General features: G+C 42.0%; 1 long non-coding RNA gene across 1 annotated transcript in view; it reads right to left on the bottom strand.

The window, feature by feature from the left end:
* LOC130543163 (uncharacterized) overlaps window positions 1-23776 on the bottom strand; it is an 82566-nt gene extending 58790 nt beyond the window's left edge. Inside the window, exon 1 of the long non-coding RNA XR_008958296.1 lies at window positions 23424-23776. This is a non-coding gene — a long non-coding RNA (uncharacterized LOC130543163). The remainder of the gene's footprint in view (window positions 1-23423) is intronic.
* Window positions 23777-24910: the final 1134 nt, after the last annotated feature.

Genomic DNA, 24910 nt, shown 5'->3' with positions numbered 1-24910 from the left:
TCACAAGTTTTATAATATCTGTACCTTTTGGATTGTAATATTCTATTTATTTTGAGGAGGATTTAACCTAGTATCATAAGTATTGAATAAATAACAAATACTATTTAATGTTGCAGATGTTATAATGTCCCCATGGCATTTCCAACAAGCATAAGTGTTCCTGAAGTTTTATGCAAGTTGAATAAATCTTATTGCTAATGTTATAGAAAATTACTTGGCATGGAAATGCCATAATGAACTTTTTTTTATTAATAAATTACAAACCCCTAATTTATCAGAAAGTTCTGATTGCTGTTTATGAGGTCTCATAAGACAAGGGCATTAGCCTCTAGTCACAACCAACTCTTTGAGGGAAATTCAAAATGGCGGAATTGAAAACCAAAGTATGGTGGACTATAAGACACATGAAGCCTCTTGGAGAATCTTCGAATAAATTCAATAATACCAGTTAAGGAGGGGCGCCTGGGTGGTGCAGTCGTTAAGCGTCTGCCTTCGGCTCGGGGCGTGATCCCAGTGTTCTGGGATCCAGCCCCGCATCAGGCTCCTCTGCTGGGAGCCTGCTTCTTCCTCTCCCACTCCCCCTGCTTGTGCTCCCTCTCTCGCTGGCTGTCTCTCTCCGTCAAATAAATAAATAAAAATCTTAAAAAATAATAATAATACCAGTTAAGGAAAAACACTTTTTCTATTTTACACTATTGTGAGTTCCATTTTTTAGAAAAGTTAATTAACAGAAACCAATTATTTGCCTTCCTGGATTTAAAAAATAGTCCATTTAAGTATATGTGAAAATGTATTTAACATATTGCAAAATTTATCACATCTTCACAGAAATACACATATTAGTAGCAAGATAATGGGCAATGACTAACATTTTCTCCAAGGTATTAAATTCTTTTAGTGTTCTATGGCACAAGGAAATATGGATCTAATGTGAAGTTATACTTTTAAGGATTCTTATCTTGATCTCTCCAGTGAGTAATTACTATGGAGCATTTGTAACTCTTAGTAGAGAAATCTCCCATTTCATATTCCTGCAAGTTGGAACCAAAAGAAAGTGAGAGTTTCTGACACTAAAAGTTTTAATTTTCGTAGCACAACCAAACTATTAGAAGTTTGACTGTTATCCAATATACTGAATGTCCTTTATGTTTCCTGTTCATTTTGGATGGGAGCAGGGGAACCGACCCTGGGTCATCCCTGAAGTCTCCCCCTTAAGAACAGAGATTTAACACTAGCAATTGCACAGGTGCCGCCTGCCGACCCAGCGCTCAGATCATAGGAGGTGAAGAACGACTTTTTCTCCAATTCCAAAAACACAGGAGATGACCCAGAGTCCAAAGTCAAAGAGAGAGGTGGGAGGTCTGAAACATGGGGAATCTTATTAAACCAATCAGTCAAGAAATATTTATAAAGTGCCGAACCGTGTTTAGTGTTATGTTACACGAGGAAAGGTCAAACATTGAGGCTAGGGGGAAAATAAATACTTGAGGAAAAACATTCTTGCTACATAAAGATAAAATTCATCTCAAAAGAGGGAACCGAAAAGCAAAGAGGATACAAGTAAAACCAGAAGTACAAAACAGAGAAACAATTGAAAAAGAGAATTAGTATAAAGAACTGGCCAAAAAGCGGAAGTGAATAATTGTTATAGAAAGCGATTGCTAAGGAGAGCGGCACCTGGCCCAGAAGAAGGGGAGGAGAATTGAAAGAACGAGACCTCATCTGAGATAATATCATGTCTGAACTAGGGGAGACCTCAGGCCTGACCTACTGCTCCCTCCAGGAAGAAAGACAATTGCCCTGCCTTAAGGTCCCACGGAGAAACAGACCAAAGACTAGAACCCGGACTCCCATGCTGCCACTTTCAATCCAGAGCTAGTTCAAGGTCTCCAAGCAAAAAAGAGAAATCATGAAAGCCTTGGCCATAAAGGGGAGAAGGGGCTTGGGGACAGAAAGGGGGGACGTGAGTGGAGGACACAGTAGCAAAACGTCATTAGCGAGGCCAGAATTCGAGGAGGGCCAGCCAAGAAGAAGAGGCCGCACATTTTATTTCCACATGCCCAATAATTATTTGAGTTTTAAAATGCCCATTTACCTGTGTACACACGCGCTTGACTTGAGCGCGTGTGTACACAGACCCTTTGCTTTTTTCCATAACACCTACTTTTTTTCCGCTCATAGGCGCTGAGATACAATCTGAGAAACACTATAGCACACCCGACCTTTTTCAAATCTCCCAGACAAACTCCAAACTCACCGGCTTTCCCCATCTCAGGAGTGTGAAATCTTATTTTCCAGTTCTCTGCTCAAATTTAACAAGCCACCTCCTGCTTAACCTTCTTCGGTGAAACCTGAAAGCATCAGCCGATTGTATGCCCAACCCTTGCTCCTCGGAGCTCTCCATCTCTCCCCATCAGGAGTCCACAGAACCACCATTTCAAATCTCTGATAATCGCCCTCCACTGCCCGGAGTGTAACGCAAGGGTTTAACTTCTATCTTTGCACCTTAAATACAAAAGAACACCCCCCCCCCCCAGTGAAAAGCATCTTTCTAACCATCTTCTCACCCTCTGACTTGAAGACAGACGCATTTAGACTGCATTTAATTATCTCCAAACTATCAAAGACTGATTAAATGAATCTATGCCTAGACGGGGTTTTGCTGATCATACTGTTGTTGTTACTGCTTTCTGGTGAAGACGTACTTAGCGAAAACACAACGGCTCTCAATTAGGCAGCTGGGTGACTTATAAATATATATTTATGTTTGAAGCCTAAGTGGCCATTGGCTTCCCTACTGTTTTACTTAGCTAACAAAACAACTCTATCAAAGTAAGTATTATTCCAAAACCCAACTTCCTGTGCAGAATGCTCCCATGTGCTCCATCAGTCTGGCTCTCTGATGAACTACATCGTTTCTTATAAACTGTCCATGGCCCATAAATTTCCAAGCATAAAGGCTATTACTGTGCTGTGCAGATCTGCTGAGAATTTGGGCCTTTCGAACTCCGTTTTACCTGGTTGGAAATGAGATGGGGGAGAAAGTCCGTCGGCAAACTTCCTCTCTCCCCTCCTCCCAGACCCTCTCCCATTTTGATCAGGGAGAATTATTTAGTGCACACAGCCCGGAACAAGGGTTTATTTTGACTAATTTTAAACAGCTTTCTGCATCAAATTAGCATTTTCTTTCTGCAAATGCTACACACTAGAAAAGAGAAAAGAGATATTGGGGCAATTTTCTAATTAATCCGGGAACTGTGGATTGGAAAATTCAGAAGGTTAAAAAAAAATCTTTTTGTGTGCGTGTGCTCGCTAAATAATTCTAGATAATAGTGGCAGAGGAATCAGAAGACAATGCTTTAGAATCCCAGTGAACGGCTAACACTAGTCTGTATCAGTACAAACTAGGTACTCGAGACCATAAAATAATCAGAAGATGGAAGCCTGTGACCAAATTTCTAGTCTAAAAATGAGTAACGTTGTCAGACAGCATCATAATCACCACTGGCATCATCTGCTTACGTTTGTGCTTTACAGTTTACCGCCGGTTCATAGACATAATCTCATCTGATCTTTATGAATAGGTACAAAGGATTTAGGAGAAACGGGGCACTGACATGTCCTCGTCCCTGAGATTTCCTGACAACTCATCACCAACTTCATTCAGTTTCATTTACTGATGAAAACAATACTGGTGATATCGATAGGAGCTAGACTGTGCGGCATGACCTGGACACCAGGGTATCACTAAGCATTTGCTACAAAGGAAATTAAAACATAAGCTGATGTTTTCCAAAGCTAAACCACTTAAGATTTATCAACATTAAATCTGACAGTTTCAAGAGCAAATTAATACATCCCAGAATTTTTATGGCAAACAGGGAGGATTCCCCAAGGGAGGGAGGGAGGGAGGGAAGGAAGGAAGGAAGGAAAGAAGGAAGGAGGAAAGGTGAGAGGGAAGAGGGAAGAAGGTAGGGAAGGAGAATACTCTATTTCAGACATGACATTTCCAGAGGCTTTTTTTTCCTTGTGCTAAAGAAGCGGTCTCATCTCCCCATCGTCTAACCCAGAATCTGTCTTTGCATCTTCACATTTCCATTCACTTCTCATTAAGTAAACAGCGAGATGCTGGTGCTATTGTTAGTCTCTTTGACACAGAATTTACTGTTTTGTGAAGAATTCTTCCTGGCAATAAAAGGAAATGGTGGTTGGTTGTGTGATGTATTTAGTGCAAAGGGGACTAGTAAATTCTGGGGAGAAAAGAAGGGTTTTGCTTTCTTAATCCCTTTAAAATCATTAAAACTGTTTTATCGGGGTGCCTGGTTGGCTCAGTCGTTAAGCATCTGCCTTTGGCTCAGGGCCTGATCCCAGAGTCATGGGATCGAGCCCCACATCAGGCTCCTCTGTTGGGAGCCCACTTCTTCCTCTCCCACTCCCCCTGCTTGTGTTCCCTCTCTCGCTGGCTGTCTCTCTCTGTCAAATAAATAAATAAAATCTTAAAAAAAGTAACTGTTTTTTCCAGGCAATTATAATCCTAATGAGAAAATATTCATCGAGTAAAGTAATTGTGTCTAATCTAGAGGATTTGAGGTAGAGGAGAACACAGAAGAAAACACCATCTCACCATCTCAGGGTCTGGGTCTAAATATTCCTTTTAATGAAGTCCTACTTAATAAATGTCTGTTGCTTTCCTACTATCATGATAGTTTTCGCTTTCATTTCTGGAAAAATCTGGTTTATTGTGCTATATAACATGTTTCCCACAATAAGTAGGATTCTGCAGGGCCATAATTTTTTCCAGATGTAATTCTCTTCCCTATTTATATAGAAGACTTTCACTAAAATTCTCTGTCTAGGCAAATATTCAAAATTAATAATATAATTTTTAATAGAATCACTACCATTACGTGCTATTGAATGATTTGTAAAATCTCGATATAAAAATCCCAGGTGACTGAACTAAGATGTAAAAACTAGCATGGTAAGTTATTTTTCATTGTTTGCTCTGGAATTCTTTCATTTGAAGTGCTTATTACGGTGTACAAGATGAGGTCGTTCCCTCATGCAAGTTTTCTTTTAAAAAGATCATAAAACCTCACTGTGAATATTTAACTGAAGAGTAACAACGTAGTGTCAGATCCTTACACAGCATCGTGGTGTGACACTCTGCATTCTGACATCTGTCCAGACAGATGTTTAAAAGTTAAGTTCTTCAAGATTTTTTTTTAAGTTTCATAGAAAAAGATCTGGGAATCATTTCTTATACCAAACCTACTTTTGTGTTACAATTTCACTGTCAACAATTTAATTAATGGAAACAGAGACAGAGAAGCCAGTGATTTATAAAGGCCTTCTAAGAAGAATTTGGTCAAGAGGGAAAAAAAGATCTACAATTAACTTTTCTTACTGACATACCACCATCAATTTCCTTGTCTATTTACATGGTTTACACGCATATGTAAAATAGTTCCTTATTTTGATTTTTTTTTTCTTGATTTGATTATGGCAAGTAACTTGATCTTAAAAAGGAATCATTAACCTTCAAAGCAACCATAGCCATGTTTTGTGAGGAAGTGTTTAGAAAGTAGCCCTGAGGTATCCTTCTCATATGCCGTAATACCGCTGCTGAATATGAACGTGATATATTTCTTTTTAATTAAAAGTAGTTGTATTGTGGTGTGATTTTTAATAACTTCAATGTCTTCAGATTTCTACATTTTAGATTCATGTTGAAACTTGTACACCACCACATGCTGATTGCAAAATTCATTACCACGTAAATCATGTTTTAGTGATAGTCCTTTAAACAAAGTTGGTTTGATTGCGAAGTGCTCGCTGGTTGGCTTATTTATTATGAAGGTTTGTCAGGCAGAGCAGTTAAGTTAATCAGTACCCAATAAAAGATTTAAGCCTATAGATATGTCACCCGATTTATTACTAACAAAGGTTTGGGGCTTCTTAATAAACACTCATGAAAACATGTTGTAATGGTTACTTCAGAAACCTGATTTCCATACTGCATGTGAAGTTGAAAGGAGATTCCCTAGTTCTGTTGAAAATAAAGAAGAGCATACATTATTTTCCTGAGTTTTATTATCTGACTAGATGTCCATAGAAGATACTTAACTTGATTTGCTTTGGAATCAATATGCAGTTTGCTATTTCTGTTTTCCTACATGGCTTGTGTGCTATCCCGTAAACTAGAATAAGTCTTTCACTTAGCCCGTGTCTCTTGTAGGTGTAGAATGTCAGTGACTTTCAACAAGGTTAAGCAAACTCACTTTCGGAAGGTTTTGATGTTACAATCTTCTTATTGGGTATTTTATGGAAGAAAATCACGATGCCAAATGTAATTAGGACCAAATTCAAACTGATGGGCAAAAGCTCCTTTTCCTCCACTAGATCATTTTAGAAAATAAACAAAAAGTGTGACACCTGATGCCTTTAACAGTGGAATTTATGTATAAGCTGTGAGACTTTGGAAAATCTCTGTGTCTCAGTTTCCTCATCTTTAAAATGGTGCCAGGGGAGGGGGGGAAAGGATTGAAATAGATCATATGCAAATTTCTGGCAAATACTGAAATCGTATGATCTCATGAGTCCATTGACAGTCCTCATTCAACTCGGTGGAGAACACGCTTTTAACTCCAAAGCTAATGCAATGTCATGCAAATCATGTATTTTCAACACTAGTAACCAAAAGTGATTACTTGGTCCTTATAGATCCTGTTCTATAAGGGAAAGTTAAGGGGCGCCTGGGTGGCACAGCGGTTAAAGCATCTGCCTTCGCTCAGGGCCTGATCCCAGCGTTGTGGGATCGAGCCCCACATCAGGCTCTTCCACTATGAGCCTGCTTCTTCCTCTCCCACTCCCCCTGCTTGTGTTCCCTCTCTCACTGGCTGTCTCTATCTCTGTTGAATAAATAAATAAAATCTTCATAAGGGAAAGTTAAGGGAAACTTTATGGCTTTTGCCTAGAAAATTCAGTTCAATCTAATTTATGATAGGGCTAGACAATCAAGGTTTAAGAACAGAATTAATAGTCTCACCTATTTTTGCCTGATTTATTCAGATGATTGATTTCTTATCTAGTTTCATTTTCATCTTATCTAGTTTCATCTAGACACGGAGCATTCATATAATTATTTCTTCATTCTCTATACCCAGAAAATACCAACATAGACTGATGAACCAGAGAGCTAACCACTGAAATGTGATTTCATTTAAACACAGCCAAATGTTTTTTGGTCTATTTATTTTAACTCTTGCCGTCAACAAAGGAGATACATAAAATATTTCCACCAACTCTGGTTCTTAAGTACAAAACTATGTCTTTCTAATGCACCTTCCACCTGTGCCCAAAGTTCAGATGTCGGGAGGACAGGACTATCTAGTGTCAGTTCTGTGCCTGATGCTAAAATAAGAATGGGAGGGGGAGTCCCACCGGGAGTAAATTTTGAGTTTTGTTTGATGCAATAATTTTTATCACAAAAACATCATAATCCTTCCAAATCCATTTGTAGCATGACCTTGAAAGGTGTGCAGTCTCTGGTGAACTTGATAGGAATAGCTTTAGAGGAGAAAGACCCTATTTTCTTCAAAAAGCATCCTTCTCTGAATGAAATAGTAAGGGGTGAGGGACTGTGAATATCTGTTAATGTGTTTTAACTGCTAAAAGTGCTTTAGCTCAAAAAGATGTTAAAGGATATAAAGGCCCAAAATATTCAGCTGCGCATATTTCCATGACCCTTAATAATTTGTACGGTAAGCACCTTCAACTGAATGCCGAGCCAGTAGGCTCAGGGCTTTGCCGGCTTTCCCAGGACATTAAAATGCGCCCAAAGGAAGCGAAGCATATTTTTGGAAACCGTAATTAGAATTGCCTTGTTGCATATAATAGACAAACCCAAAATAAAGGTGACAAAGAAAAAGGAAAGGAAGAAGGGAGGGAGGAAAGGAGGAAGGAAGGAACGAAGGAAGGAAAAAGAGAGGGAAGGAAAGAAGGACAGAAGGAAGGAATAGAAAGGAGGAAGGACGGGAGGAGAAAAGAAGGAAAGGAGGAAGGAGAGAAGAAGGGAGGAGAGGAAGGAAGGGAAGAGAGGGGAAGGGAACGGAAGGGAAGGAAGGAAGGAAAGAAAAGAAGGAAGAGAGGGAGGGAGAGAGGGTGGGAGGAAATTCATTTCCTTCTCATGTAAAAATAAAGGTAGGCAGGGGCGCCTGGGTGGCACAGCGGTTAAGCGTCTGCCTTCGGCTCAGGGCGTGATCCCGGCATTATGGGATCGAGCCCCACATCAGGCTCTTCCGCTATGAGCCTGCTTCTTCCGCTCCCACTCCCCCTGCTTGTGTTCCCTCTCTCGCTGGCTGTCTCTATCCTGTCAAATAAATAAATAAAATCTTTTTATAAATAAATAAATAAATAAATAAATGTAGGCAGCCAGGAACAGGTAGAGTGACTCCAATTTGTCATCAGCCTCCTGTCTTTCTTTCGTGGTTTCCATCCTCAAGGTCAAGTCATGATTCAAGACAGCTGCTAGAACTTGAGCCATTACTTCTCTTCTCAGTTGCCGCACTAACAGAGTAGGAATAACAGAAGGACAAAAGGCTTCCTCCCAGCTGAGTCTACTCCTTTTAAGCAGCTTTCCTAGAATCCCACAGAGCGCTTCTGCTCTTTGGCCAGAGCTCCGTCACAGGACCACACTTAGCTACAGGAGAGGCTGAGAACTGTCTCTAACTCTGGGTGGCAGGAGACCTGATTGAAGTTCTCTTCGCCAGGTGGAGGAAAGTAGATACCAGCAAAGACAAGAAGCAGCCTCTGTGACAGGAACGCTTAAACGACTAGGGTGTGAAATATTTTTCAAGGACTATTCCAAGACCTCAGAAGGGGAAGAGGTTGGCCGTTGAAGGCTACCCCTACTGCCAAACTGTGGAATCTGAGCAGCGATGGGTAGAGTGCTGAAAGTCTTAGGGGCTGGACCTCACTGGAGTCTGGGACAAACCAACTTCCATGCCGTAAAATAAAGTGTACATCTCTTGCCAGTTTTTCCAGCTCGCTGGAGACATTATGGGGTGAAAACTGAGGTGTGGCAGCACTAGACACCCAGAGAGTTCGTTGGCTTCTATGTTAAACACAGAAAACAGCATAGAAGAGCAACAGGGCTTGGGGCTTTGACATCGCGCAGACCTGGTTTGGAATGGGAAGTCCGCCTTCGTCCTTAACCCTCTTATCCTGGGTTTCTTTGCCTCCAAAACGAAGGCAGAGTTATGCCTCACATGGTCACTTATGATATTAAAGTAGGAATTACACAAAGCACATACGCTCAGTAAACAGTAGCTATTAGGACTATTATTAGGCATGTTTTAAACCTATTTCGAACAAGATAAGCAACCAAATGCCGCAGAGACACAGGGGGTGGTGTTCACTTGGTTTGCCCACTAAGTATATGTCTCAACTTTCCCGTCTTTTCTCCTGCACTTTACCTGCTGTTTCTAGCCCCGGTTTTTAATTCTCCCTTACCACAAATGAGGGCTCTCAACTGTATCTACTTAATAATATCACGTAGCCTCCTAATTTATGAAAAGAGCATGCTCTAAGAGTCATAGTTACAAGAAGAAGGAGAGCATAATGATTAAGGTCTTGACCTCTGGCATCAAACCTGAAACCCCAGCACCAGCATTTGGTCAAAGGTCCTTAACTTCTTCAGGGCTCAGTTTTCTCATCTGTAAATTGGAAATAATTCCTCTCTCACAAGTAGTATACGTCAAGCACCGAGGTCAAAGTCTAGCACACGGTATGCAACGAATGGTGGTGATAACGCTGTGAGGAGGAAGGATGGGAGGGAGGAAAAGTCACGGTCATCGGGGCCTCCTCTATGCCAGGCACTATGCTTTACATTGAAATTTTATATCGTTTTTACTCCTTCCACTGATCCTATGAGTTACGAACCTTTCTCTTTTTTTAAATATTTTATTTATTTATTAGAGAGAGAGACAGGGGGAGGGGCAGAGGGAGAAGCAGACTCCCTGCTGAGCAGAGAGCCCCATGCGGGGCTCAATCCCGGGACCCTGGGATCAGGACCTGAGCCAAAGGCAGATGCTTAACCAACTGAGCCACCCAGGTGCCCTGAGTTATGAACCTTTCTATGCAGATGAGGAAACCGAGGCTTGGAATCACAAAAGCACTTGCCAGAGAGAGAGAATAAATCAATCACAGCAGCACTATTTGGTCCCAGGTCTGTGTTTCCAAAGGTCATGCTCGTTCTACTCATTCACCAGAAGGAAGCTGGCATACCAATTTCTAATTCAACCTCTCAATACACCAAAGAGGGAGAGCAAAATTTAGGACACAGGCTATAATGATTACTTTCAGCACTGAGTTGACCTCAAGAGTGTGTTTTCAACTTTTGACATAAATAAGTCTTCTTTTAAATATGGGGTTTATCATCCAATTTATTTTTTTTTATCATCCAATTTATTTTCAATGTCAAAAGGGTTCAATGGCAATGGAATTTTAGAAAACCTACTGCCAGTATGGTTTTCTAAATTTTAATTTAAATGTTATTTTTGTTGTACCCCAAACTAAAATTTCTTTTACATGACTATCTTTCAAATATTACACGTGGTCCTGAAATAGTTAAGTAAGACGAACATTATTTTTTTAATGAAACCTCTCACGTAAGAAATATGTGTATTTATAGATCTTCTGGTAATTCTCTACATTAATTCCTTGACCTCAAACTGACCAGAGAAGGTCAACAATTCCTGTAATGTCCCTGAGTGGTACATTTTCATCCCTAACTTAGCTGAAAAGTATATAAAAGCACAGGCAGTCAGAAAGCACCCAAATAGCCATACAGCTGAGTGACCCCAAAATGCAAGTTAATCCCTCCAAGGTCAACTGTAATTTATGCTCAATTAACTGGCTCAAGAAACCTGTTTTAGACAGAAGCCAGAAATTAGGAAACCCATTGCTTCACTTTCTAGTGGGGAGTATTTCTGCAAAAACCACCATCAGGGACCCAAAAGCCCCGCAGGCTTTTCTTTTAACTGAGCGCACATAAGTCTCTCCCATGCTCCTGAACCGACCACACGGACTCCCTCCAGGGATATGCTACGACCCGGGAGGATTTGGACGGAAACTCTATTGTTCCTGAGCCTGGATTGCCGTGAACAGGACTGCCGAGCTCAGCCTCCATTCCACCACTCAAGGTACCAAGTTAAGCCGTCTCTAGGGCGTGTGAGAAAGAAAGACACAGAAGGTAGTGGGAGGGGCTCCCGCAGGCCACGCCCAAGAAATTTAAACATCAGAAGAAATAACACAGTAATGAAACAGAACCCATTAAATAAGAATCCATAAGTTCATATTGATAAAAATAAGTAAATGAATAAATAAATAAAGGAGGGAAAAGAAAAACCTCTTCCTTTTAAGAGAATGCCAACTAATATACTGGGGCTCCTGCATGGCTCAGTCCTTTAAGACACCAACTCTTGATTTCAGCTAAGGTCATGATCTCAGGGCTCTCAGGGTTGTAAGATTGAGGAGTCAGCCTGCTTAAGATTCTCTCTCTCCCTCTTCCTCTGCCCCTCCTCACCACAGCTCATGTGAGCAAGCGTATTCTCTCTCTCTCTAAAAAAAAAAAAGAATGCCAACTAGTATTTTAAAATGATGGCGTTAGAAGTTCATCAATGCATGTGAAAACCAGTGAGTAAAGGTTTGATAAGGAACAGGATATGACATCATAATCTCAAACTATCTCCCACATGGCGGACAGCACCTTAACCAAGGGAACAAAGAGAACAGCAGCACTGCCGGGGCAGACTTTGAGCGCAGCTGACACCGTGGACGGAGGGCACCGCATCTCTCCTGTGCTGCTCCAGCCAGAAATGCACAACCTGAACCCAATTATATGGAAACATCCGACAGACCGCAACTCAGGGACATTCCACAAACTAACTGGTCTGTACTCTTCAAAAACGTCATGGTCAGGAAAGACCGAGGTACTGTTTGTTCTAGATTTAAGGAGACTAAAGAGAGATGACAAGTAAGATGTAATGTATGATCCTGGATTCGATTCTAGGTCAGAAAAAATGATATAAAGCACGTTATTGTGGCAATCGATGAAATTCGAATATGGACTGTGCATTAGAGAACAGTATTGCATCTGTGTTAAACTTCCTAATTTTAGTAATAATTCTGTTCTGTAGAAACAGAAAAAATGTCCTACAGCACAGCTGGCATCAGAAACCCTAGGAATTTGAAAACCTTTCAGAAAGGCAGCCATAGGGGAAGAAGCCTTCCTCACCACGCTTTGAGATGACACATCCCCATATATTGCACGTAACTTATCAATAGGTTCTAGAAGATTTCCACCTGGGTAACATTTATACTGTCTTTCGGAAATTAAATCTTGGGGAAATTTGTAGGAAAAAAATCACTGCCTAATGTAAGATTGAAAGCAAAAGTCGACATCAAACTTCAGGAGACACTCCCTGAAACAAGATCACCCTCGGAGTCCAGCTACAAACCCTAATCACAGGAGAGATCGCCCCGTTTATTGTGATCTTCATCCTGAAGACGGCCCAGGAGCAACTGCATTTACAACGGGAGAAAGCAAAAGGGCCATTAAGTGAAACCATTTAGTGGCAACCGCAGTAATAATAAGTTTAATATATTGTATAGCATGTCTTAAAAAGCACCACAAAGACATTCGTTATTGAATTTTATGCTCACAGCACCTGTAGGGTAGGCTTGAAACACAGCCTTCATCCCTAGTTCAAGAGTGAATAGACTGGTGCTTACCATGACCGACTTCACCAAAGTCACATCATAAGTAAGTGGAGATGCTGGGATCTGTTCCTAAAGTTTCCCAACTCCCAATCCCCAGTGTTATTCCCAAGAGCAATGGCAGGAAAATTCAGGGGAGATGAACACTGAATGAACATTCCCCTGCTCATAGCAGGCTCCATACCTCAGCTGCCCTTGTCTCTAAAGTAGACTTTATAATTCAGGATAGATGTTCTAAGTCAACAGTTACTGATAGATTTGCAAAACAAAGTCAGAGCTGTTTCTGGTCTTTTGCAACATTTCTGGGAGAATCTGATATCAACACATGATTCACAGAAACATTCAACTTGATGCCATGGCGATTCTCTTGTCAACATTATGTGCCTAGGAGAATTTTAGAATATCATTTTTAATTAAAAGTGCCAAATATCAGAATCAATCTGAGATATTCTAAATACTAAAGAGAATTAACCAGCTAGGATGACTGGCCTACATTTCACAGGAATGAGGGAAGTGAAACCATTAAATTAACCTTTGTGTTCAGATGGAGGCTTAATCCCTGCTAAACGTAATGAAAACGCTGCCTACAAACCCCATAACCAAACTCCATAAAAATGGCAGCACTGTCATTTGAAACGTACTGTACTTTAAAAATGACTCCAGTAGAATGTATGCAGGTGCGGATACACCAGGCGGCGGGCGAGTTCAGAGACAGCCAGGAGCAGAGAGAGGGACGAAGTCACCTCCTGTGGTAAGCACTGCAAAAGTGTTTGCTAAGTTTGATGCGTAAATAAAATGGAGGTAAATGCAGGGTTTTCTTAGCAGACATCTCTTACGTTTGTTTTTATATTTAAAAAAAAAGCTGATGTGTCTACTAGTTCTCAAATAGTTGAGGCATCCCAATGAAATCTCCCTGTATTAGCTCTCTAAGGCTGCCGAAACAGATAGCACAGACTGGGCGGAAGTGAGAGTGGAGGTAAACAACAGAAATTATTCTTTCACAGTTCCGGTCTCTTAAGTTCCAAAATCAAGCAGTTGGTGGGTTTGATTTCTTCTGAGTCCTCTCTCCTTGGCTTGTAGATAGCTGCCTTCTTCCTGGGTCTTCACATGGTCCTTCTTCTCTGATGTCTCTTCTGTGTCCAAATTTCCTCTTCTTTCAAGGACATCAGTCATATTGGGTTAGGGCCCACCCGATGGCCTCATCTAACCTTCATTACCCCGTTTAAGTCCCCATCCCCAGATACAGTCACATTCTGAGGTACCAGGAGTTAAGGGCTTCGGCATATGGATGTGGGGGGGGGGGACACGATTCAGCCCACTAACATTCCTATTGTCCAAAGCCTCATTCTATTCAGGGGAGGTTTTGATCCAAGCTGCATCAAACTTCAATGAAATCTGAGTGGCTTCCCCAAACCAAGGTGTGTTTCAGATTTTCACCAAACCCATGTCATTTGAGTTCCCCTTGTACCCTATTTCTGTCCCATACTGCAAGTTTAGAGGTAGCGGTTTGCTCTAATTATAGAGCAAAAATTAGAGAAAACACCTCTTTGCCTATTTGGGGGCTATCTAATTTCATTCCGTACAAAAAGAAAAGGCAATCCCCCGGATATTTACTTGAATCTCCTTATTGGAGCTCATTGCCCAATTTGCCCTGTTACCAACTAGACAACCATATATTTACCTTTCTCTCTGTTTCTATAACCAACAAATCCAAAAGCTACCTAATTTAGCCAATGACAAAGGCAAAATACTGCCAAGGCGTGCCTTGCGCACAGCATGCGGATAGAGCCTGCAACGAGCTATCAGGAGTTGAGGCTGGGTCAGGACCTTCAGCTCCCTGCTTCTTATCTCAAGACACTGCTTAATGACCGCAGTCTGTAAGTTCCTGTTCTAGATGACGGTGTATTATGAATACATGTCTGTATCTCAGAGATGCCTCGAGATACTGTGGAATGTTGTAACTCGGCCACTTGTCAATGATGTAAAAAGAAAGAAAGAGTGACGTTGTACGTCATTGACAGCAACATCTTCCACCTAATAGGTCACGCTATTCTGGTAACCTTGCCGCTGAGTTTCACTGTTCTTCTGCCCCCAGACTGAGACCTCTGATACTGCATACCTAGGATTGCAGAAAGTCCTCCAAACACACCTCTGGCTGAATTAGCACACGCTGTCCTGGAAAGACAACTCGAAATGCTTAAGCATTGCTGCAGAAAGTCCCACAGCCACGGATAAGAGGCTGCCCCTCGGTCTGTAGTTCCACCTGAGTCCTTGATGCTAGCCAGCAAGCTTTGCACTTCTGGTCAGTCCCCTCTCCCATTTTCCATCCTGATGTTGACATTTAACCTTCCCCTCGAGCCCCTTCCTTTCCCCTACCTGAGAGTGACCAGACTTCCTGGTTTGTCCAGGACGGAAGGGGGCTCCCTGGGCAGGATGTGGGACTTTCCCAGCAGAAACCCGGTTACTCTCCTACCTCTTCACTCCTCATCTAATGACACCACTAGTCATCTCTCCAAAAAGAAAATTAAGACTATCAGGTGTGAGCTGCTTCCCCTTTTCCCCTTATCATCCCTTACCTGGACACGACATCTGTACCCACCACTTGCCTTCAATCTTGGAGGCTAGGATAGCCCACTGCTGGCTCACAGCTCAATTCCCCACCTTTATGATGGATCTCCCCATTATTTAACACCTCTTTCTTGCAATTTCGACACTTCTTCACCTTTCCCCTCATTATACAAATACGTACAAGTTCCTCCCATCGTTAAAATCACATATTCTTCCCCCATCATGTTCCCCTTTATCAACAGCCCTACTCCTCACCCTTCCCTCACCATAAACTTTTTTTTAATTGAGGTATAACTGACATACAATCTTATGTTAATTTCAGGTGTACAACATAATGATTCGATATGTGTATGCATTGTGAAATGATCACAATAAATCTAGTTAACATTCATCACCACACATAGTTACAGAACGCAACAGTATTATCTACAGTCAACATGCTGTACATAAGTCGCTCCTGTGACTTATGTATTTTATATCTGGAAGTTCGCTCCTTATAACTCCTTTCACCCATTTTGCCAATCCCCAAGCCCCTGCCTCTGGCTTGGGTTTTTTTGTTTTTGTTTTCAGATTCCACATATAAATGAGATCATAAAGTATTTGCCTTTCTCTGTCTGACTTATTGCACTTAGCATCATGCCCTTGGGTCCATCCATGTGGTTGCAAATGGTGAGATTCCGTTCTTTTTTATGGCTGAGTAATATTCCATTGTATACCTCTTCTTTATCCATTCATCCATCAATGGGCACTTACGTTGCTTCCAGGTCTTGGCTACTGTAAATAAGGCGGCAGTGAACAGGGGGGTGTGAGTTATCTTTTTGAGTTAGTGTTATTGTTGTCTTCGGATAAATATCCAGAAGTGAAACTGCTGGATCATATGGTGATTCTACTCTTAACTTTCTAAGGAGCCTCCACACTGTTTTCCTTAGTGGCCACACCAATTTACTTTCCCATAACCAGTGCACAAGGGTTCCCTTTTCTCCACATCCTCACCAACACTTGTTATTTCTTATCTTTTTGAGACTAGCCATTCCAACAGGTCTGAGCTGATATCTATTTGTGACCACAAACGTTTTCGCCATGATTCTGAATGACCTCATCTGCTCCAGCAGGTCCTCCCAAATCTTCATCTCCAGACACCTCTACTAAAATACAGGCCCAGGTCTTCAAGCTCCTAATGACCATCTCTATCGCCATAACCCCCAAGTATCTTAAACTCAAATGCCTAAAGCAAAGTTTTCATCTTTCTTTCTAATGTGTCTCCTTCTAAAGTTACTGTCCCAGCAAATGAAACCACAATCTGTTTCATTTTCCAGACCACAGATCATGTCATTGTTTTCATCTTCTCTTTATGCCTCACCCCCCTCATCCGTACCAGCCTCCTGTCCTGAGTGCCTTTCCTTACGCTCCACTCTTGCCCTTAGTCCCTGCTGTCCTCACCACAGCCTCCTGGTTGGTTTCTTAGCTCCCTAATCTTCTCCCACCTGCTTCTTCACACTGTCCTTCAGGAGGCTGCCATCTGTGAGGTCATGGACCAAGCTATTCCTATTATGTGGGAGTAGAGAAACTCTTGGGAGTTAGCCCTCTGAACGCTAAAGTGGCCACAAGAATGTCTCCTTGGAGTTGGTGAACAATTTCTAATATGTTCATGAAAATGACTGTCCCCACTGGTTTTGTGGCCGACTGAAGTAACAGTGTAGATTGACTGAAGGTGGTCAAGGAGGCTTCCTGTATTTCTCTGTAGGAAAGCCGGGTGCCGGTAGGCAGCACTGCACCTGCATGGAGACCTCACTGTGCCTTTGTTTCTGCAGTGTTAGCCCTGTAATCTGTATTACCCTGGCCTCTGGGGGTTAATGGCTGCTAACAAGTTGAGCTGTTACAGATTTTCAACTCGTGGCCTACAAGGTCCTCGTCCTGCCCCTTTGCTGCGGACACACTGGCAAACTGGCCATTTTCTCCATGAGCCACTTTCTCTCCCAACTCAGTGCCCTTGTCTGGAACCTCCGCCTCCTCCTTCAACATTCCCAAACAAATAAACCCAGAAATTAACAATAGTGCTTTCCCTTTGGAAAAAATAAAATAAGAAGACCGCCAGAGCATAACATCTGCCTAGAAGCTGTGTGGCTCCTGGATCTGTTTGCCTTCAAAGCTATTCCTTGCTCTGCTCTATATTGCAGGATGGAGACCTTGATCTTGTGTTTCCCAGGATCTTTGTCAGCTGGTTTCTTGCTGGCTTTAGCCAAAAGGAGGTACTGATGACAGATTAGAGAGTGAAAGAAAAGACTCCAGAATTATTTCTCCCTCTCTTATCTCCTCCATAGCTCCAGTCCCGCGAGGCATGCCTGCCCTGCTTATGACTTCGACCGGGTGACCCCTGGACTCTGGCACCTCACCTGTTCCCTCTGTCTCTAGGTAATGTGGGACAACCGTTCCTTGTGACTGCTCAGTTTCCAGTCCCTCGTTGTCCCCTGGTTGCCTTCACAGCCTCTTCTGTCCCCGGTGTAGCCAATTCCCTGCATTAAATTCTTTCCCTTGTACACACGCAGAGTGGCTTCGGTTTTCTTGGCTGAACTCAGATAGGAAAACATGTCTTGATCTCTACTTCTCCTTACCTTGGCCTGTCACAAGGGCTTTTAGGGGCTCCCTTTTTCTAGGTTGGGTACATTAGGCGCTTGGATTTTATAATACGCACACAACCTTTTTCATTCTTAAAAAGGATTCAAAGTAATATGCGAGAAATATATGACGAAGTAAGGCAAGATCCTGACCAGAACAACACAGAATTTAGATAGAAAACTAGTATATCTGCAGATTCACTTTTTTTCACTAAAGGTAAGGCTCCAGTCGTTGGGCTTCACTCTTCTCTTTGGCGTCTGGCAAGCTGTAGTCAGTCTACTGGACCACAGTCCAATCACAGGCGGACAAGTCACCTGTCATCTCTGTGAAGCGACTTAATCAATAGATGTATTAATTACTCTCAGCAAATTCTTTGGAACAGTAAGGGACTGTCATTTTACTTCTGGTGGCCAGACAGGGAAAATCAAAGGGAGGCATCTCAGGATTCTAAGAGGCCCTTAGGACTTTGAGAACAGAGGAATATCTCTTATGAGTCAGGACTCCTCTGGAAAAAATCTGGAGCTCTTTGAGAGACCGACTTTATTACTATATTCAATAGAATGTAAAGCTGTTCCATACCACACTGCATAATGCAGAGTGATTTACAAGGCAGAAATATATTAATATCATTTAGAGATTAGGAAAGAGATCCATCGAAGATAAATTACATCATGTTCAAGTGATAGAGTCAGGATTACTAAACAGAGGCCGGGGGAGTGTGGTCACTTAGCCTCAGCACCACCCCCACCTCCACCCAACCACCACTAAGTCTTTCCACTACAGGACCCTTTCCAGCTTGGGCCTAGGCAGCGAACAACAGTATTTATCTGGACTCTATTATTATGGCCATCTTGAACGCAACATACCTAATAAAGTCCTTAACCATTAAACTTTAACATAAAGTCACTGCAGCACCCCTTAATTTGTAATATATTTACTGCAAAGAAACCAGAAAAGAGGCTTCTCATCACTTCCTTAAGATTGTGGAGGGATGTGCAAAAAGCTTTCATTCCTCCTTGATCAGAACAGTGTATTTCATATTACAGAATGTGCCTAGAGTTGACTTCCTGCTCTGGTGTGAATCATGGTAGTGGCTGTCTTGGCTAGGTATGGCCCATGTGTCGTGTGAAATACTACAGGTGCCAGTTGCAACAAAGTCCCCATTGTCTTTCTGTAATGAACTCATTTTCAACAGCTAAGTGTCCTAAAGTGAATCCAAGTGGGCCTGGTATCCAGAAGGTCAATGACCACATCATGTTAGACGACGGGATTGCATTACTACTAACCAGGTTGCTTTGGGCTTTTTGTTTTAATAATGCTAGTCTATTAGAATATAGGAACCTCGCACAGCAGACACTGAGTCAGACATCGTGACACGATGACAGATCTAAATTGCCACAGTTTACACAAACTCCATAAAACGACACTGACCCTGAATCAAACGGAACATTTTATATACAATTTCCAGCAAACGCCAGACTTGCTTTGGAGGAATTTTACTTGAAACAAGTAGATACGACTTAAGTATTTTTTGCTATCCTTGTAATGACTCTTACAGCCAATTCCCACTTTTTTGTGGTGAGGGGAATGGATATTGAACTAGCTCGCACTCTAATATTTTGCAGAAAACTTCCAGAACATTTATCTTACTTCAAACAAGCTTCAACAGTCATTTCCTTGGATTTTCACATTTGTAGCTTGGTACTGCTCTTCAAAGATGTTTCCTTCTAACATGAAAATTCGGTTAATTCCTAAATTCTTCATGGGACAACAAAACAGGCTTTTTCCAAAGACAAAAAAAATCTTGATGGAAAACAATATATTAAAATAGTACATTGTTACATATATAAACAATATGTCTATTAAACTAAAGTGTCATATAGTTTGCTGAAATTTACAAAATAATTCATCACTTCCTTTTAAAGTCTTACTTTTTCCTTTAGTGAACGCTGTTTCATTTAAGGCAAACCTTATTATTTAAAAATGACAAACGTGAGTTGAACTATAGAAATAGCATCTGAATTTAATATATTTGAAAAGATTTTTAAAGTAGTCTCTTTATTTTAATCTGAGGGTGAATAAGTACATTTCTCTGTTGCAAAATCAGAGAAACTCAAGCACTTAACATTTCTTGGCATTAATTCTTATTGTCTAGGCACCAAAAGTTGATTTAAAATACTAAAATTATTTGTTTTTAAACTTTCCATATGGAATTCTAAAAGGGCATTTTTTTTCCTACCAGACGTATTTAGGTGAAATCAAGCTGAGCGATTTTTTAAAATTAACTTTTTAAAACTTGATAGTTACAGATGTTTTAATCTTTGGAAGCCATTACATGTTCATTTTCCTTTCAGCATTAATTACACATAATGACCTCCACCTATCATATATTCTGGAAGAAAACTATATTTGTTTACATTTTCCAATGCTTTTAAAAATAAAAGTAGTTTTCATTATTATCAATAAGGACAGACTTTTTAATTGTTAAAATTTTGGTATTTTTGAAGACTTGTCTTTGGCTATTCTCACTGGAAAGTTCTATCGTGAATAAAACTGTTACATAAATTCCCTGAATAATAGCTTAATTACTTATAAACTCTGGAAACAATTAGTTTATCATCCTTTGAAGTGAGTAAGGCAACTTGCCAGGCTGAGACCAAAACGCTTGTCACTTGTTCATGTAATGAGCTTAGTTTCTTTTTGTTATTTTAGATTATTTGGAAAAGGAAACTCAGTGGAATACACTTTAATGTTCAAAAGATTAAAAGTTGAATCATTCACTTCATAAATGGCCTCTGCAATAACACTTAATAAAGTACAGAAAGAAATATTGAAGGCTCTGAAGATTATAATTTATGTGCTTATGGAAATCATTGAAACAGATATTCTGGTTCAAAGATAAAGTTGTGCTTGAATGACACCAATATTGTAAAAGATTGACGAGGACTGTCCTCTTTCTCAGCCTTATAATATCATCCCTCATATAAACCACCAAATTACAGAAACAGCCTCTTCTGTTCCATCTCGCAGATCACTCTGCTGTCTCTCTTCAGTCCCACCCCCATCACACACACACTTCGCTGCCTTTAGGCCTGGATCTTCCCCCACCCACCCCCACGTACACACCTTTCTCTCTCACCCCACCAGACCACCCCTCCCGCTTCCTCGGAGCTGCTTTTGTCATCGCAGTTCCCTGTCAGGTGTTTTTTTTTTTTTTTTTTTCCTGGCCAAACAGAGATCAAAGGAAGTTCTGAATGTAAGTGGTTATTGTGAGGTTGAAACACTATATGTCCGAATATTACCCCAAAAACGAGACAGAAAAAAAGACTATCAGAAGAGGATGCTGACTTCATGTTGGTCTGCCTGAGTTGTCGCAGAGCGCAGGTGGGGGGAGAGAAGCTCTCGGAGGCCGCCTTGTTAAAGGCCAGCCCGGCGACTGTTCTTGCAGCCATTGCGTCAGATAGAGCCAACACCTGAGGCCGCCTGCTCCCTTCTGACCTTGGCGGTCCCCAAGCAAGGTCATCGGTAATTCCATCACCTGACTGTAGGCTTGTTTGCCCGGCTCAAGGGAGAGAAACTGAGGGCCAAGAAAGGCGGACAAGTCCCAAGAGCCAGGAGGCTCCCCTTGGGATCTGTCCAGCCGGGTGAGGACCCATACCAGATCCCGCACAGCAAACTTTTGCATCATTTTGCAGGTTTCAAAATGATATTAACATGCTTCCTATACCGCCCCCCTCCTGTAAGTCATAATTACAAACTCACCCTTCCCTTTGTCGGCAGGAATCTCTTTAAGCAGTCCCAGCAAGTCAACCTACTTTGGGGATGTATTTTGCATTTTTCATTGCCCCTCATCCCTCCCCAGACCTGTATGTCAAGGAATAGGGAGTTGAGACATGACACATTAATGTTTTTATCAGGGGACGCTCTCTGCTCCCACAGAAAGGGAGGGAGATCAGCAGGAGAGCTCGGCGGAGAAGGAGAGGAAAGGAATCACTCCGCAGCTCCTGCGGAAATTCATATTCTGTGTATGTTCCTCTCTCACCTGAAATAAATCCTGCAGGGCCTCCCCACACAAACCCAGCAGCACTTATTTATTTGCATGTCATGCTTATAATATGGTAGAAAGCAAGACGGATCTGCGAGGAGGGGAGGAGATGAGGCTCACCTTTCAGACTCGCTCTCTTAAATAAAAAAGAATTGTCCAGCTGGGCGCCTAAGAATTTATCTTGAGTTTGTGGTCATTATCTCTATTATATAGCCCTGGCAATAAATAAATCGAGTAGTTACTACCCAACAATAAAACTGTAGTGTATGGGACACCTTACTATTACTTTCTTAATAATCTGCCGTTTCTTTCACTTTAAATCTTCCCAGTCTTGTCTTCGCACTTGTCTACAAGGATCTATCTTCACCCCTTGAGGTACCAGACCGCTCGGTTCATTTTTATATTTTGTGAACACAATAAGTTTTCCTGTCTAGACTTTCTGTTTTTCCTCCTATTTCTAGGCTGCCTAATCTGCTTCAAGACAAAGGGTCGGCCCGGATCAAATGTCTTCCCCTACCCCCTCTATTTTAACCGCCTTGTGCGTCCAGGTTAATAAAGATCGCCCCCCTCGCGGCAGCCACCCTTGGGGTCTCTAGGAGGAAGGGAGCAGCGCAGACTACGGTGACAGGGTCCGGAGAAGATGGTCTGTGCCCCCGCCCTGGGCACGCCTTTGGGTGCGCACGGAGTCCCAGGGCCCAGTTGGAGAGACTGGGCTAGTTCAACCTCTTACAGCCCTCACCCTAATTCCTGCTGGTGTGTGTGCCCACTCGGGGATTTCGGGGGTGGGGGTCCCATCCCTCGGACTTCTCCCGGCTCGCCCTCCAGCCAGGCACAGCGCACTACACGCGGAGGCGAGCGCCAGCAGCCTAGACCCGCCTAAGAAGTCGGTCCTGGTTCAGCGGCTGGCTCCTCTGCGTCTGCGGGCGTTAAGACCCCACCGAGGGAAATCGGCTGGGGGAGCAGACACCGAGGTGGCGGAGTGAGGGGCGCTCCTTTTGGGTTCCCAGACGCGCGGGCTGGCGGGAGAGCCTGCGCGCACGCCCACCCGGCCTCTGCTCTCGCACCTGGGACTGGCCTCCTCCGCGCGCCAGTTAGGTACCCGGCTCCCACCCCAGCCCCGACGCCCAGCCGGGCGGGAGGCGCTAGCTGTTTGGGACCAGAGCCCCAGGGGCCCTCAGCCCCGCTGGGAGAATGAGCCCAGCCTACGCCCGGCCGGCGCCTTCCCAAAGTACCGCCACACTTGCTTTCACGCCCGCTCGAAAAGTGACGCGTACAGGCAAAGCGGTCAGCAAATGACCATCTTATCCGCGGAGCGGGGGAAATCGGGGGGGAGGGGGGAGGGGGTTGTGGGGAGGGTTTAGGGGAGAAAGGGGCAAAGGGGCAGTGGTAAGCCGGGGAAAGAAAACAAACAGACCTGCGTCGCTTCCCCTTTTGTCTTTATACTGCTTGTCTCAAGAAATCAGCTTAACCACAGCAAGCCCCCACCAGGCTTGTTTTTGTTTGTGTGACTTAGATCACAGATAGAACTCCGGACCGAATCTCTGAGTGTGTGTGAGAGAGAATGGAGCCGTGGCCAGGCTACTGATGGCGAAGGGACGATGAACTTCTCACCTTTCACTACTAACAGCATGTCCTTTACAAAATCCACGCCGCCGAGTGTGTGTAGTTCGCTGTTAATTGCGTTTTGCTGGGATGATCTTTTACGACTCGAAAACAAGCGGCTGGGAAAATATTCACGTTTGGGACAGAAAACATTTTTTATTTATATCTTTGACATTTAAAAGAGCAGAATTAATTTGTCCTGTCTACATTAGCATTGAGAGAAAGTTTCAGAAATCCACCCGGGGGAAGGGAGGGGGAGAGAAAAAAAGAAAAAAGAAAGCGAAGAAAAGAAAGGAAAAAGAAAAGCTAGGCTTGGTTTTTCTTATTTCAGATCTGTAATCAATCATTGAAATAGGAGGCAGCAAAATTGTAAAGATTCGATAGATTAAAATGCAAATGAAAGGTAGAAAAAGAAACATTAACATGGCGATCAAAGATTTAATAACCGTAAATCAGGTTTTTTTTCTGTTGCAGCTGCAGTTTGTGTGTGTGTTTATGTTTTAATCATGTTCGTTCCATAAATAAATAATTTCTGAAACGAGACTAATTTTTCATTATTTTAACCGTGGGCTATAACACTAAATATTAAAAATAGAAAACGTACACGACGCCAGATCCCCAACCAAATAAGAGAAAGACTTGTGTTGATTGGTTAAAATCAAGCGGTTTCATGTGTGTGTTCTGAAAAAGAGTATTATGCTAAAAAATTCTATATCAACTGACAAAGCCCAAAGTTTTATTTTCCCTTTAATATTTTATGTTAACGACAAGATACCATTTATATTAAATATATGCACGGCTGCATATCCATTTCACTTTGAGCACTTTCAAAGAACGAAAGTGCCAGAATATTTAAATAATACAAAACATATATTACTTCAAAGTGATTTGACAGAATTCCTGGAAAATACTTTTTAGAAGAACCTGCCTTCTAGAGAAAAAGTGATAGTTTGACACAATTGAAACTTCTCTTTGCTTTATCATTAAAGTTATTTTTCCATATGGGAGTATTTCAGCCTTTTGTTATTGTCATCATTCGATTTAAGGTTTTAGGTCAAGGAGTCAAATTATAGGAACACACCCTATTTTATTAATTACTCATCTTCTCATATGGTGAAGGCTTTTCATTTAAGTCTTTTTTTTCTAAATGTTGATTTATATTGTTGATTTTAAAATTACTTCTAGAACTTTTTAAATAAACACATGGGCTCAGTCTTTCCTTCTTTCTTTTTTCTTTTCCTTCTTTTTTTTGGGGGGGTAGTCATTAACATAAGGAGAATTCATCTTCAGAAAATTGGG

The sequence above is a fragment of the Ursus arctos genome, unplaced genomic scaffold, assembly GCF_023065955.2.
Source record: "Ursus arctos isolate Adak ecotype North America unplaced genomic scaffold, UrsArc2.0 scaffold_8, whole genome shotgun sequence".
In the NCBI taxonomy this organism is placed as follows: domain Eukaryota; kingdom Metazoa; phylum Chordata; class Mammalia; order Carnivora; family Ursidae; genus Ursus; species Ursus arctos.
The sequence above is the reverse complement of the archived record's forward strand: the minus strand, read 5'-3'. Positions and strand labels throughout refer to the sequence as shown.